This window comes from Lithobates pipiens, unplaced genomic scaffold, assembly GCF_037356315.1.
Source record: "Lithobates pipiens isolate NorthernLeopardFrog02 unplaced genomic scaffold, aLitPip1_a1.2 Scaffold_18, whole genome shotgun sequence".
Lineage (NCBI taxonomy): Eukaryota > Metazoa > Chordata > Amphibia > Anura > Ranidae > Lithobates > Lithobates pipiens.
In genome coordinates, this window is record NW_027507758.1 from 43,154,265 (window position 1) to 43,166,422 (window position 12,158).

A 12,158-nucleotide genomic window follows, 5' to 3' on the forward strand; every position below is an offset into this window, starting at 1 on the left:
TATGTTACATCAGGTTAGGCAGCAGGGTGTAGCTAGAGGTTAGGTTAGGGTTTCGATGCACTTAATGCCTCTTTGAACTATCTATTAAACAAGTCTTGCTGGTAAATTCAGTCTTCATACAGTCTTCATACAGTGTTCAATTTATTTTCCTGTTGTTTTTAGGCTGAAACAAAAATGATGAAGTGAAATAAAAGAAAAGCTGCATCTTTCATCTACTTTTCACCAGCATATAAAACTTGTGTACATACCTCCCATCATTTTGAGATTGGAATGAGGGACATCTACTAACAAACGTATGTAGGCATAGCACATGCCCCCTGCCACAACCCATTAAAAGAGAATTAACCAAAAAAAAAAGGTTAATTAAATCCAGAAGGACTTTTTTTTTACCACTAATATTCCTTTATATTGGCTTTTAAAATGTACAAATGCAGCAATTTAGAAATTGGATGAAAGATTTTGCACTGGGAAACACTTTTTGAAAAAAAGTGCATTTTATATACAACTATATAGATCAGACCAAAATGAGGGACAAATGAGGAGGAATGTGGGACAGAGGGACAGTGCCCCAAATCAGGGACAGTCCCTCCAAATCAGGGACAGTTGGGAGCTATGCGTGTATTCAAAATGGGAAAGGTAATGCTAAAGGCCCTGGTGCCCAAGCTGCAGCCCAGGGGCTGTATGTGGCCCTATGGCAGCCCTCGCAGCCCCTGCAGACAGCAGCCTGTATTTTTTTAAGATGATTTTCCTGGGGCTGTAGCAATTTAATGGCTTGTTTTATTTCTTTCACATGACATTCCTTCTTTCTGGAAGGCCCATCTCTTTTAATTTTTTATGGTTTGTTTTTACCTCTGATCCTTTATAATGGATCCTGCTGAGAGAAATATTAGATGAGGCTCAAGTAAGGTTTAAAGGGTCTGTAAGGAGTGCAAATCTGGAAGCATTGATTTGTAAGGTGGCTGTAATAACAGAAGCCTCTTGTGTAATGTGTATCCAGTCTATGATTATCTTCTGAAGCATGTCCCTAGTCTCCAACAACTGCTATAACATGTCTGCAGTCTCTGACCATCTCTTGTAGCAGTGGAGGCTGGTTCTCAATATTTTTTGGCGGGAAGGGGCGGCAACCCCCCCCAGCGTGGGAGAATGACATGATGGTAGCGATCACCTCACCCCCCCTCTTCGCAGGAGGTTGGATGGCAAGGCGGCGATCAGAGGCCTCCTTACACTAGGAGGCAGATGACAAGGATCCGGGGTAGGGCTGCTGCTCCTTGCTCCAGCTACTCCTCGGGGCCATTGCTTCTCCTCCCAGTCGAACAGGAAGTCTTAGGACTGCCTAGCAAATCGGATCTCAGGATCCGCTTCCCGATTGACCGGGAGGAGAATCAGGAAGACAATAGCGAATATTAATTCGCTATTGTCACACAACTTGGTGGGCTCAGAGAGCCCATCCTTTTTTTAAAGCCAATTAGAGCCTCAGGCTCTAATTATGTGCTTCAAAAAAAGGGACGCATGGATTAGGGGGCGGCGCCCCTGCTCCCCTTATGGACAGGCCGCCACTGTCTTGTAGTATGTCTGAAGTCTCTGATCATCTTTTGTAGTATGTTTGTAGTCTCTGACCATCTCTTGTAGTATGTCTGCAGTCTCTGACCATCTCTTGTAGTATGTCTGTAGTCTCTGACCATTTCCTGTAGTATGTCTGCAGTCTCTCACCATCTCTTGTAGTATGTCTGCAGTCTCTCACCATCTCTTGTAGTATGTCTGTAGTCTCTGACCATTTCCTGTAGTATGTCTGCAGTCTCTGACCATCTCTTGTAGTATGTCTGTAGTCTCTGACCATTTCCTGTAGTATGTCTGTAGTCTCTGATCATCTTTTGTAGTATGTCTATATATCTGATCGTTTTTTGTAGAATGTTAGCAGTTTGTGACCATCTCTTGTAATATGTCTGCAATCTCTGACCATTGCTTATATCATGTCTTCAGTCTCTGATTATGTCATGTATCATATCCATAGTCTGTGACCATCTCTTAAAGGATGTCTGCCATCTATGGCCATCTCTTGTGGTATGTCTGCAGTCTCTGACCACCTCTTGTAGGATGCCCATAGTCTTTGTCCATCTTCTGTAGCAAGTCTGCAGGGCCTGACAACTTTCTGTTGCATTCTATTTATTGGATGTATTATGTGTGGCCCTTTAGTGATGTCTAGAGCTGCAGTTGAAGCTTCTTTTAGAAAGAAAATTGTCCACCGCTGGTTTACAAATAGTCTGTTTATGCCGCATTATGTTTCCTGAATAAATTTTTAAATGGGTCAAACCTGATAGTTTGAACGGGTCCTAGTATATGTAATGTATATATATATGCATGTGAGATGGGAACCTTAGATCGTAAAGCTTCTTGAGTGCAGGTACTAATGTAAATGTACAATATATAAAGCACTGTGTAAATTGCTGGCGTATAAAAATACCTGTAATATAAAAAATAATAGTAATAAATGTGTCTGTCTCAGGAAGTTGGGGCTGTACAGGGTATCTTGCGAGCCTCGCCTCGTTATGGTACACATATGCATGCATAATGAAATAAACCCTGAAAAAACTAAGATAATATCAATAAAGTAATACCCACAACAATTTGTTTGATATAATGTTTGTGTTATATGTGAAGTTATACAAATGTTGCTCCAATACCACTCAACTACATCAATGTAATATCTACCACAAGTGCTAAGCAATGCAAGTAATAAGTAAGGAAAAAAGAAGATTGTTACCAACATATACAATATATCTACAGCACATAGTGATCATATAATAGAAATCCACAAAGGGTAAAATACCTGGAAAGATAGAAGTAGTGGTGAAGCCAAGTTGAGTAATATGGAGACCCTACCATCCAATAATCTGGGAAGTCCCCCCAGAAAAAAGGTAGGATGGTACATCAAAATGTTGGATCTTTCATTATTACTCAACTTGGTTCTGTCAGTACAGAAATCTTTCTTGGTATTTTACTCTTTCTGGATTTTCCATCATTTGATCACCTTATAGATATAGTGTAAATGGCTTTTAGCTTACTTATTACTTGTCTTGCTTAGCACTTATGTATTAAGCGGACCATAGGTTACTTTTGCTTATCTATTAAATTTTTTGTTGAGCACTTATGTGTTGTATGAAAGAAAATCGGTTCCCCCATTAACACAGTCAGAGTTGATGGGGGTATGCCTCCCGTAGAGCTTCTCTGTTCTCCCGGTAGGGGGTGGGACCGCTGGGAGCTGTCTCTGCTAGGAGAACCCAAGTCTATCCATCCATGAAATCAACATGACCATAGATTAATCAAATCCTGGTCGGTCCCTGCTGATTCGATCTATCTATGACCAGTTTTAGACCAGTGGTAGCCAACTTAATTTCAATAGGGGACATTAAAACAGAACTAAACTCTCCAATACTCACCTCCACTGTGGCATCAGCAAGCTCCCTCACTGGCATTGCCATCTTCTCCCTGTCTTTTTCAAAGTCTCAAGTCTTTGGCCATCTTGATTTCTTGGGCTGGGATAATGAAGCTCCCATGCATGCACCCATAAGAGTTCATTCATACCAGCACCAAGGAGTACCAAGGATGTAAACTGAGCTGGGGATGTGCAGATCAGTGTGCATTCTAAAGCATCTATATAACATAGGATAGCATAGGGGACTATAAATAAAAAAGATTGTATGAATGTGACAAACATTCACACAGCCTCAATGAATGTTACCACATTGTGTATAATATAATTATCTCCTATGATCATAAGTGCCATCTAATGGCAATAATTAGGTATTTTTTAAAAACCTCAATCAGCAAAAACACATTATAGCCACTAGATGGCACTTATGATCATAGGAGATAATTATATCACACAAAATCTGACAAGTTTCATGGAGCTATGCAAATGTTTGTCACAATCGAACAGCAAGGTTGTCATACAAAGACCTCATAGTGTGTCTCTTCTGCAATAAAAATCCTTTCTGCTTGAAAGTTTTTAAATTCAGGGTTAAAGAGAAACTCCAGTCCCCCCCGCAAAAAAATAAATAAAGTCAGCAACTTGAAATACTGCAGGTACTGATTTTTAATATAAGGATACTTCTCTTTCCAGGGATCTAGCGCTGTCCTCACCCAAGGCGATTTTTTAATCGGCTTCAGATCCAAGCGCCGACATTTTAACAGAGGGAAACTGGCAGTAAAGCCTTGCGACTTCATAGCCGGCTTCCCACTGTGCATGCACGAGGCGCGCTGTACTTTGTAAATGGTCCCACAGTCTTCTAGGACCTGTGATGTGTCTCAGAAGGCTGTGGAGGAAGGGGGGAGCCGCACTTCCACTCTGATCGCTGTGGCGACCTGACCGGAAGTGGGAGCGGGTACCTCTTTGTTCCCCCCAAAAAGTGCCAATTGTTAAAGGGGGGGATGCAAATAAGTAGAACTTCTCCTTTTGGGTGAAGTTTTCTTTTAACGGCAGCCCCTTGACTTCAACAAATGGCTAAAAAGGCTACAGACATGCTATAGGAGTTGTTGGAGTCTGGGGACATGCTTCAGAAGACCGTCATAGTCTGCAGACACATTACATTAGAGTGCTAGAAATCACTTCTATTAAAGCCCCTTTATAAATCAATGCTTCCATATTTGTGCTCCCTATAGCCCACTTAAAAACTACTTGTGCCATGGCAAGATCAATTCTAAAAGATCAGAGGGGAAAAAAAACATAAAGGATAAGGAATGCACAGCACAGAAGAATGAAATATAGTGTGAAAGAAATAAACCAAGCCATTTATTAATAGAAGCCATTCTAAAGAGCATTTTTCCTTCACTTGCCTGACTAAGCACCTAGGGAGGAAAAACACAGACTATGTTTGCAGGGGAACTAAGGGCCACACAATAAGAGCCAAAGGGTTCCAGGATGTTAGACATACAATGGAAAATCCACAATGCGCAAACTTCCCAGAAAGATAGCAGTAGTTGCAATGCCATGTCGAAAAATAGTGAGGTCTTAACGTTCCAATGTTTTGGGCTACCGTCTGACCTTTTTTGCAGAGGGGAACCTCCTGAAATAGTGGATTGTTAAGACTTTGCTGTTTACTCAAACAAAGATGCAGAAGAAGCTGGGGGGGATTTGGTGCCAACAAAGGATGCTGCCCGATGTTGCACCGCTGGACAGGGGGGTTATTCGAGGGTTTTTTCCGCTTTAAATTCCCTTATAGCAAGACGGTTTGCTACCACGATTCTAATACATAAGTGCAAGTAAGTAAAAAGCCTACGTTAAAAAATATACAATATATCTACAAGGTGATCATATGATGGAAAATCCACAAAAGGAAAAAAAAAAACAAGAAAAAGCAAGCCAAGTTGAGTAAAAGTGAGTTCCTAACAATCCAATGTTTCTGTGTACCGTCTGAACTTTTTCAGGGAAGACCTCTCGAAACGTTAGATCTTTATAACCCATGTATCCACAACTTGGCTTTGCCACTGCTACCATCCTGTTGGGTATTTTAGTTTTTTTGTGATTTTCCATCATATAATCACCTTGTACAATTATTGTATTGCTTGGTACTTACAGAATGTGTTAGACTAGTGATGGCCAGTGGTGCTAAACGGGCATTAAAGCGGAACAGTGATCCAATGTCTGAGAGCTCCCTCAATGGCATAGAAATCTTCCTGGCTTCTTGCAGGTTCAGCTGTTTAATAGCAAAGTCCTAATGATCTAATGTTTCAGGAGGTCCTCCCTAAATAAAAAAAAATTGTTAGACAGTATTCTCTGAAATGTTTGACGGTTAGGACCTCACTATTTCTTAACCAAAAACCCAGAATCTGGAAGAGGCCGTGGAGATGTTGGAACCATTGCTTGAGCTTGTGGGCATCACATTACTGAAGAGGAGGTAAGTACTGAAGGATTAGTTCTGCTTTATTGCCCCTATAGCAAGAAATGTGGCCACCACTGGTCTAACCCATAAGTGGCAAGAAAAACAATTGATCATATGATGGAACCGCCACAAAAAGTAAAATGCAAAGAAAAAAGGCTGTAGTGGCAAAGCCAAATAGGGCAATAGTGAAGTCCTAACAATCCAACATTTCAGGGTAACCATCTGACCTTTTCTCAGGGAGGACCTCCAGAAACAATGGATTGTTAGGACCTTGGTATTTTATTGACATGTATTGCTTAGCACTTTTGTGTTAGACTAGTGATGGCCAATGGTGCTACACGGGGCATTAAAGTAGAACTAAACCCTCCAATACTCCTCCACGGTGATCCAACGCCTGAGAGCTCCCTCAATGGCACAGACATCTTTCTGGCTTCTTACAGGTTCAGCTGTTTAACATTTCATGATACCATCTGACCTTTTTTCAGGGAGGATCTACTGAAACAATGGATTGTTAGGACGTTGATATTTTATTATTTTACTTGGTTTCACCACTACAGCTTTCTTTCATGGTATTTTGCCCTCTGTGCATTTTCCATCACAGGATCACCTTGTAAATATATTGTATATATATTTAACAATGGCCTTTTTGCTTACTTATTATTTTTATTGCTTGGCACTTAGGTGGTAGACCAGGGGTGGCCAATTTTCCTGCTATATGAGGCCTTTAAGTGGAACTAAACTTTCCAATACTCACCTGCCCTCCAGTAATGTGACGTCCATTAGCTTACATGTTTATGCCAACATTTTCTTCTGGGTTCAGGGTCTTCGGCCATCTTGAGTGCCCAGGACATAACGCCCACTCCTGCACATGGGAGCTTATTCATCTCAGCACTGAGATTTGCCGAGAATGCACGCTGAACTGTGTATGTGGAAAATCCACAAAGACCAAACTAGCCAGAAGGAAGCAAAATTGAGGTCCTAACCACCCAACATGTTGGGGTTCTGCCTGATCCATTTTTAGCGAGCGCCACCTGAAAGATTGGATTGTTGTGACCTCATTAATACTCAAATAAATACCCACAAGAATGATTCGGAATGAATGAACTATTGTGTACATGTGTGGGAGTTACACCATCCCAAACCGAGAAATCAAGATGGCCAAAGACTCTGAACCCCCAAAGAAGTGAAGCAAAAGATGTTGCTTGCCATCAATGCTTGCTTGAAGGGAGGTGAGCATTGGATGGCTTAGTTCCAGTTTAAGACTCCTGGGAGAAGATATTGTTGCCATTGAGGTAGCTTGCAGACGTTGCATCGCTAATGGAGACTTCATATGTTTTTGCATTTATAAGCATTTTATCAAACGCATGATTATAGGTGTGCTTTTACTTATTATATACAATATGAACATTATAAATCTGTATTCTTAGACCTCATGCACACTGGGCATTTAGCCGTTTGTATAAGTCTTCTGCTTTTTCCAAAATAAAGAGCACATACATGCATAATAAAATAATAAGCCCTTATGCTCACTGGGGGTTTAGCCCCAGTGCATGGAGCTCCAGTGTTTAGGTGCGATTGGAAGGTACAAGCGTAGGCAGCATCCAGCAGTCTGTACAACTCTATGAGAGGCTAACAGCTACTGTGGCTGGATGGTGCACAAAGCGGTACTTATGTTTAGGGCAGTATGCACCCAGGAATGAATCCCTGTAATGCAAGCAGTTTGTGTTGTGGGCATTTGTCCTTGGGCACATACTGCCCTAATTCTTAATGCCGCTTGGCGCACCGTCCAACCACCGAATCTGTCAGCCTCTTTTAAACGTATACCGTCTGTCGACAACAAGGTTGGAAAGTGCACTTGTACCATCCAACCACACTTAAAGGCATAGTTCACCTTTACTAAAACACAGCTGCAGGTAAGAAGAGTCTGTAGATAAAAACAAACTTTACATCCTTGACCAAAGTTAAATAATAGCTTTGCTATAGGCATAGGCCATTTATATACCTCCTGAAGCCTGGCTGAAAGACTCACAGGGATGGTGGTATCCCATCCTACCTTGTTCCTCTGAGGTTGCTAAGAGACTCACAGCCCTTACTGTTCACTTCCACCTTCACAGGAGCGAGCGCTCTGAGCTCAGAGCTACTACCTAAAAAGAAAGAAAGAGCATGTGAGTGGCTTTAAATCAATGAAAGAGCTCACTCCTGTGATGTTGGAGGTGAATAGTACCAGCTAGGAGTCTCCTAGCAATGTCCTAGCAACAGGGAAAGATGGGATGTTGCGATCTCTGGGAGTTTTTCAGTCAGGCTTCATGAGGTATACACCTCTACACCTTTAGCAAGAGCCATGTTCAACTTTGCTCAAAGCTGTACAGTTTGTTTTTATCTACAGGCACCCCTGACAGGTAATTGGAAAAGGTGAACTAACCCTTTATACACCGGGAACTAATGCATGAGTCTAAACGCCCAGTGTGCACGAGGCCTTAGTTTTGTAATTTATTGTATTATGCATGTACAGTATGTGCTCATCCTTAATATTTGCATCCCAGTTGGGAAAGTTTATTGGATGTTCAGCGCCCCTAGACTAGTCATGTTTGCATTAGTAGAAGTTTGGGATTTGGAAAAGACCATTTATAGACTAACTAGACTGTAGTGCCAGTGTTCTGTCAAAAACTGTCCAGCCATCGGATAGTGTCCGCCCCCTACTGTGCAGGCGCAGCGCTTGCGCAGTATGGAGGAGAAGGAGACTCCGAAAATCTCCAAAGAAGAACGGCGCCTGCGCACTGAGTCAAGGTGCAAGCCCCACCATCCAAGTGGACATACGGTAGCACATAGTAACAGGGCCCCTCGTGGGCTTGCTTCGCTCGCCACGCTTCAGGCACGGCCTCGTTTCGCTCGTCTATCTTTTATTCTAACTCTATGTCCACTTGGATGGTGAGGCTTGAACCTGGACTCACGGTGCAGGCACTGTTCATCTGCGGAGACTTTCGGAATCTCGGAAGGACAGTACAGGGCGTACACTATCCGATGGGGGACAGTATTTGACACAGCACTGGGTTTGGGGGCAGGCCAGCCTCTACCTCAGGCAATGTTTACATTATAACACAAGTTTTCACCTAACTTTCACCCAATTGAATTCTATATAAAAGGCCTTTCTCAAACGTATACAAGAGGCTGCTGGCAGCAGCGCACCACTGCCCCTCAACTTTTACCTTATTGAATTCTGGGTGAAAGTTGTGTGAGTACAGATTTGGGGACCATTTATTGGCTAAATATACTGTAATGCCAGCTTTGGAGGCAGGCTGGCTTCTACCTCAGGAAATGTTTGCATTGAACCACAGAGTGTATTTATATTTTCACCTCAACTTTCACCCAATTAAATTCTAATTGAAAGTTGTGTGAATACAATATGTGGGAAAGATCACTGGATGTTCAGGGGTCCTAAAGTAATCATTTGGGGACCATTTATTATCTAACTAGACTGTAATGCCAGCTTTGGAGGCAGGCCGTCCTCTACGTCCGTTAGTGTTTGCATTATAACACAGATTGTACATATTTTTTCGCTTCAGCTTTCACCCAATTGAATTCTGAGTGAAATATGTGTGAATACATATTTGGGAACATCTATTCGGATGTTTAGGGGCCCTAAATGTTTATTTTGGGGACCATTTATTGGCTGATTGCAGCACTAGTTTTGAAGGCAGGCCTGCCTCTCCCTCAAGCAATTGTTGCATTATACCACAGAATGTACTTTTGTTTTCACCTCAACTTTCACCCAATTGAATTCTGAGTGAAAGTTATGTGAATACATATTTTAGAAAGTTAATGGCTGTAGAGGGGCCCAAAATTATACATTTTGGGGGCCATTTATTGACTAACTAGACTGTAGTGCCAGCTTTGGAGACAGGCTGGCCTCTACCTTGGGCAATGTTTTCAATATACCATGCCATGTATTTACGTTTTCACCTCAACTGTCACCCAGTTGAAATCTGAGTGAAAGTTGTGTGAAAAGATATTAAAGAAAGTTTATTGAATGTTCAGGGCCCTAAATAAATCATATGGGAACCATTTATTGACTGAATAGATTACTGCAGTAGCTTTGGAGGCAGGCCGGACAAACTCTAACACAGACTATGTTTGCATTATAACACACACATCCACTGTATGTTTTTCCCTCAACTTTCACCTGATTGATTGAATTCTGAGGAAAGGTTGTCTGTATAACATATTTTAGAAAGTTTATTGGATGCACAGGAGTCCTAAATGGCTCATTTTGGGACCATTTAATGGCTAACTAGACTGTAGAGCAAGCTTTGGAGGCAGGTCAGCCTTTACCTCAGGCAAAGTCTGCATTGTACCACACAATGTACTTATGTTTTCAGCTCAACTTTTACCCGATTTAAAAGTTGTGTCAATATATATTTGGGAAAGTTTATTGGGATGTTCATGGAGCCTAAATGATTCATTTTGGGACCATTTATTAGCTGACTAGATTGCAGCACCAGCTTTAAAGGCAGGGCGGCCGGCCTCTACCTCCGGCAATTTTTGCATTATACCACACAAGGTACTTATATTTTCACCTCAACAATCACCCGATTGAATTCTGAGTGAAAGTTGTGTATATACATATTTTAGAAAGTTTATTTGGATGCTTAGGGGCCCTAAATGATTAATTTGGCAACCATTTATTGACTAACTAGACTGTAGTGCCAGCTTTTGAGGCAGGCCAGCCTCTACCTCGGGCAATGTTTGCAATATACCACGCAATGTACTTATTTTTTTCACCTCAACTGTCACCTGGTTGAAATCTGAGTGAAAGTTGTGTAAATACATATTTAAGAAAGTTTATTGAATGTTCAGGTTCCCTAAATGAATAATTTGGGGACCATTTATTGGTGGAATAGCTTACTACACCAGCTTTGGAGACAGGCCGGCCTCTACTTCAGACTATGTTTGCATTACAACACATGCTTACGTTCTTATCTCAACTTTCACCTGATTCAATTCTGAGTGAACATTGTGTGAATACATATTTGGGACAGTTTATTGGATGCTTAGGGGCCCTAAATGATTAATTTGGGGACCATTTATTATCTGACTAGACTAAAGTGCCAGTTTTCAAGGCAGGCCAGTCTCTACCTCAAACAATGTTTGCATTACACCACAGAATGTACTTATGTTTTTAAATGATTCATTTGGGGAAATTTATTAGCTGACTAGACTGTAGTGCAAGCTTTGGAGGTAGGCCGGCCTCTACCTTAAACAATGTTTGCATTATACCACACAATGTAGTTATGTTTGCACCTCAACTTTCACGCGATTGAATTCTGAGTGAAAGTTGTGTGAATATATAGTTTAGAAACTTTTTTGGATGCACAGAGGCCCTAAATTATTCCTTTTTTTTGGACCATTTATTGGCTAACTAGACTGTAGTGCCAGCTTTTGAGGCAGGTCAGGCTCTTTCTCAGACGATGTTTGCATTATACCTCAGAATGTAATAATGTTTTCACCTCAACTGTCACCCAGTTGAAGTCTGGGTGAAAGTCGTGTGAATAAATATCTGGGACAGTTTATTGAATGCTTAGGGGCTCTAAATGATTAATTTGGGGACCATTTATTAGCTTGACTAGACTGTAGTGCCAGTTTTGGAGGCAGACCACCCTCTACCTCAGGCAATATTTGCATTATACCACACAATGTACTCATATTTTCACCTCAACTGTACCCCAATTGGAGTCTGAGTGAAAGTTGTGTGAATGCATATTTAAGAAAGTTTATTGAGTGTACAGGGGCCCTAAATGAATAATTTGGGGACCATTTATTGACTGAATAAGTTCCTGCACCGGCTTTGGAGGCAGGCTGGCCTCTACCTCAGATTATGGTTGCATTACAACAAATGCTTATGTTTCCACCTCAACTTTAGCCCGACTGAATTCTGAGCGAAGGTTGTGTGAATACATATTTGGGACAGTTTTTGGGATGCTTAGGGGCCCTAAATGATTCATTTGGGGAACATTTATTAGCTGACTAGACTGTAGTGTAAGCTTTGGAGGCAGGCCAGCCTCTACCTCAGGCAATGTTTGCATTATATCTCAGAATGTACTTATATTTTCGCCTCAACTTTCACCCAATTGAATTCTGAGTGAACATTGTGCGAATACATATTTGGGACAGTTTATTGGATGCTTAGGGGCCTTAAATGATTCATTTGGGGGCCATTTATTAGTTGACTAGACGAAAGTGCCAGTTTTCAAGGCAGGCCAGTTTCTACCTCAAACAATGTTT